This window comes from Lottia gigantea (genome assembly GCF_000327385.1).
Source record: "Lottia gigantea unplaced genomic scaffold LOTGIsca_5, whole genome shotgun sequence".
NCBI lineage: Eukaryota > Metazoa > Mollusca > Gastropoda > Lottiidae > Lottia > Lottia gigantea.
Genome location: NW_008709715.1, coordinates 4445586 through 4450898, shown reverse-complemented (window position 1 = coordinate 4450898; position 5313 = coordinate 4445586).

Below are 5313 nucleotides of genomic sequence, written 5' to 3'. Positions count from 1 at the left end.
TCCGTTTGTTAAATAGTATATTGTTGCCATGGCTGAACTTGAAGCAAATTAATTTCAGTTCATTTCCAACGCCACGCCGTTTAAGACTAAATTTGGACATGTTACGCTGCAAAGCCTATCTTTATCTCAAAATCGACATTCAACTCCAATCTGTGCTCGAGTCAGTAGTATCCATAGCTGTCAATCGTGTCTGGATAGAAATAGCCTCGAACAAATTTATATTCCAGGTTAATTAACAAGGTCAAACGGAACTGTTTACAGCCGATTGGCTCCACTCTGAATGGAGACTGAATTAAAACTTTGATCTAAGTTAATGAATCAAGTTTCAGACGTCTCATAGTTAGTTCTTGTCATTAGATCTGACCCTGAAATCTTAGAAATTATAATCGTCCGGCACGTTTTAGTCTACATAGAATTTGTTTTAATGCAAATTTGAGGGACGCGCCACTAAAAACATAATTTACAAGATTTGATTTATCACAGATAAGATACAGTTAATAAGGTCTGATATTGATAGCAAAATTTGTATCATGAAGTTCCGAATACGCAGAATGAATATGCCACTACTGTTGATCAGGCTGGCTTGTCAAGTCAAATTGACAAATACTGTTTTGAAAAAGCGGAACGCATTATTCCCACTTACGTATGGATGATAGGATTTGAGTTCGATTTACTTCAATATCTATACGTAATAGACTGATCGTGTTATTGACTAGGAATAGGGTATAACAGCTTTAACGAAGTAACGAACACCTGCTTGAGCTCTCTGACGTAGAACATTAGTCTAATATTTGCCATAATAGCGATATTATTATATCATTTTTATCATGCAGTACTAAATATAAAATTGATAGTTCTAGGAAATGTCTTTGAAAATCAAATGACAGAATTAATGCCTGTGAATGCTCCAAAGATTTCCATCATGTAACTTATTTATTATAGACCAAAAGAAAGGAATATTTACGTCGTCGTTAAGTAAACGAGTAGGCGTCCCAAAATATTCAATTTAGTATGAAAACAAAATTAAACCACAGCTGGTGCGGTGGGAAGTTTTGATATGATAATTCCTTTCAGTGCTTCATTTAGTCCAAAACATCATCCTCTATTCCTGCCAGTCGACAACTTTCAAAATAGCTATCAGAGGTGTGCTTCATAGCAACTTTAAAATAAAAGTATTGTGGGTTAACTTTCCTGTTTTCATCGTGGTTACGTCAATAACACGTCAGAAAATTCGAAAATGGCGTGAATACTAAGGAGCGGTCAAAAGTATTAAAAATATACATGTCCACATCAGCAACTATTTAAGTAATGTGACTTACACAAGAATAGAACTGTCATTGGCATATGTCTTACAATCACTTTCTGCTCTCTGACACCTAGTCCTTAACCTGGTTGAGCTCACGAAAACAGGATATTTATCCGTATATTATATTTCAATTCAAACTAATGTAAAGCTAGAATTCTATTAACCTCAATAGCTTGTTTGAACAATAAACAGAGCCCTCTGTACAACGTGTTTAACAGAAATGAAAGAGGAAAATGCTGCTGTCCTGATCCAATTTTCCTTCCAAGACACTGAATGATGATATCCGTCTTCTAGAAAAGTAACATATTTCTATTTACATATAGTTCCCCACCAACAATGATGCAGTTTTATAATTTGAAGCAGAAGTTTGGAAGATCAGTTCTTTGATAACAGGGAATACACAAAAACTTTTCTTTGTATTTTCAATGTAAATTAGAATATCGAAAATGTAATTGATGGACCTTGCAATTGGCCAATGACTAACGTCGCTTTAATAGAAATATCAAAGTCCAATATTTCAAAATTTAAGCTAATATTTCAGCTCACTTTAACATTAACACTTTTATCGGTTAAATTCGATTCACCTACAAAAAACATTAACCCTTCAGAAAAGATATATCCGACGACTAAAACACCTTACAGTTAAATCTTTAAGCCTCCTTGATTTGTATCAGGTCTATGTTTTCAGAATATATACGACTATTTCCATACGAGTCAATCTAATTGCCACTATATTGTATAGGTATTGACTAAGAACTATAATGGTTTCTTGATCTACGGACATTATCTAAGGTTTAGACGTTCGACTTACTTTTTATTACCTAATGTTTATTCTTTTCAAATGAAATTGTTACAATAACAATCATTCCTCATTCTACATTATACAAACGACAAACTTATAGTTACAATTTACATAATGATACTGAAATATATCGAGATCGCCTCGATAATGGTAAATTTCAACCCAATTACAATACCCCAGGCGTATTTAACACCGGCGTCTGTTGTTCCTGTAGTCTTCGACCGTGACGTTATAATCTAGGTTTTTCGGTAATTGCATGAATAGACGTCCGACTGTCAATCGAAATGGTGTAACTAGAAGTTTGAAGTATTCGCGAGAAACATACAATAGTTTGAAACGTCTTAAATCCCCTTTTAAACCACTATTTAATTACGAAGAATAATTTTAATCTAACATGTCTTTGAAGTTTTAGTTCCTGGTAAATGAAACAATTTCCATAAGGTCGACTTATTCTAAATCTGATAAAGAAATGATTACATAAGGCTCGCTCATTAATTATTTATGGAATCGTAAGATCTGAAGGCTATTTATTGAATAAAATATTACTCAGATTAGCTTGAGAATAATGAATGGTTTCCAGATGATGTAGGTACAGTTAACCTCGTGTAAACTGTTGATACTATACCTCATCTTGTCAGTCTGGATAATTTAAGTGTAGTCAAATAGATACCAGTTTAGAACGAAAAGATTTGGTCTTAAGCCATCACCACACGATCCGACACATACAAAATTTTGCAGGTTTTGGAACCTTGTCAAGGATTGTTGTTTCTAGAATATTTTACAGGTTAAAAATCGGACAAGGTGATATAGAAAAAAAAACTTTCGAAGGAGTTCATCCCGTCAAACTACCTTTGAAGAACAAGGACAATAACTTCTACACACTATTTTTAAGGTATTTTTCACCCAGGCTGTATGATAATAGTCAAATTCAGTGTCTTCAAAATGCGTTAATATTTGTGCCAACTAGAGTGTTAACGAACAACAACGGACAGAGATCGACGAACGGGTGACGACAATATACGCTCCACATATCATGTGGGTGTTTTAATCTTAATTATAAAATCGTCTTTGATTAGGACAATCTTCTTTAATTTATAAAATCCTCTTACACCAAAACTAGTAACGCTGCCAGATATATTCTGCTGTTAAAGAATCCTTAGATTAACGACTGTTTTCCGATTTCTTTCCGACGACAACACTTCTAATTATTGCCCGTTGGCAAATATCGATGTCTGTAGGTAAAAAGTGTCTTTAAAGAATCTGTATGAAAATCCACCTTCTTATAATTTATAATCTTGACATTTTACAATCTTAATTTATGTGGAATTAGGACATTAATCCTATAAAATCAGAAAATAACCTACGTTGTAATAAGATTGTTGTGCTGGCTGGCTAAATAGGTGTATAGTTGTCTCCCCTTGAAATTCTAAGATTTATACACCCCTACCTAAAACATCTGATTAAATCACAAATATGGTGGTTTCGCTTTTCATCGATGATCTGACGAATTATTATGCATCTGCTGTTCTGGGTAATATAATAGTAAACCAATCATACGTTAAAAGTTCTTGGATATTCTTAGATAAGCATCGACATTTTTTAAACCATTTACCATGATTTTGATAATAAAATATAACAACTGCCAGATCTCAGACGGTAATTGTAGTAACCTGTTATGCAGCTCAAAGACAAATAACAAATGTCTAGATATAATGTCTGTCTCCTGTAAAGAGTTGATTACACGTGCTGTTCTGGAGAAAATTAATCTCATATTCCATTGTATGTCGTAGCTGGATCGAGGCAAAAGATTACCACGAGGTTTATTCGTACTGCTGATTTTGATACTGAAATTTGCTCAGAAAGAGAGCAGCAAAATCAAATATTGGTTATTATTCAAACCAGAAAGATATATTATTGTAACTTCAGGGAGAATTCCCATTACACTGTAAGTCTTAACCATTTACCAGAATCGCCTCTTAAGTTATCAAAATTTAATTTGTAATGGACCAGTTGTGAATTCTTCATTGTATTATTAAATTTTCTGCAAACAGAACATGTTAATTTTCATTATAGTGTCTGCCAAATTTCCTCTGAACACGCTGAAGGAACTTTTTCATGACAGCAAGAAAAATTACATTTGAGAATCTGACCTTTTTTTAATAACTTTAAATTGGTTTTAAACTGAAATAGAGACCCGTATACCAAACTCAGGGCATTTTCGTCTAGCATATATCTATTCTGAAAATCTCATCTAAAGTGAAGATTGTTCCCGAAGATTCACCGCAACATACCAATTAACAGCATTTTTTGTTAGGCGTCAACAATTTTCCTTGTCAAATTACTACAAAATTAGCAGTAAGTATATGTTTCATAAAATCATATGCATTTCTATTTGACATCATAATCGTTTACAAATTTGCGTTGTGATTATTATATCTTGGTTGGTTGACAGATGTAATGTAGTAACCTTTTTTAAAACAAAAAACACAGATAGGTTTCCTAAAGCGAGTTCTCAATTTGCTGACTCTGACTTGATCTTCCTTTTTCAGTTCGCCTATTCTGGAAGTGTATTTGGAAGTTTTCAGAGGACCACAATTTTGCTTTGCTTAGGTAAGTCAAACTTGTCAATATCACAAAGACAAACTTATTACTTCCATTATGTCTCGCTAGAAAACCATTCAGAGGGCACTTCTTGTTAATTCCAATCTATTGTTTCAAGAGCAAACTGTATCAAGAACGGCTAGTGATTTAAGTGGCATTTCTAGTTCCTTAATGTCTGATTAAATTAAGCAGATATTCTTTCACTGAAGGTATTATAAGAACTAATGGCTAGATTATTGGGAAACGATTGTGCTTCGTACATTTAGGTATTTCTCTGAGAGGAAAATGTGGCGAGACATTCCTTAAGTTAATGAACGAATATACGTTAATTGGCTTTTGTAAGACTACTATATTTATTAATGAGTATAGGCTTTGTTCTCTTAATTATAATATTATTCTGATGTTGAGGTTCATTTACTATATTCACCACAACCTTTTGATTTATAATAGCTCACAATACAAACAATCACGAGAGATCGAAATGGTGAAATAGGTGCGCTTCAATTATTGTATACGAATACGAATCAAATCAGCAATAAGATGGTCGCAGTTTCCCCCCATAGAGAAAGGGGCGATATATCGAATGATTGTGTAGACTAAATTC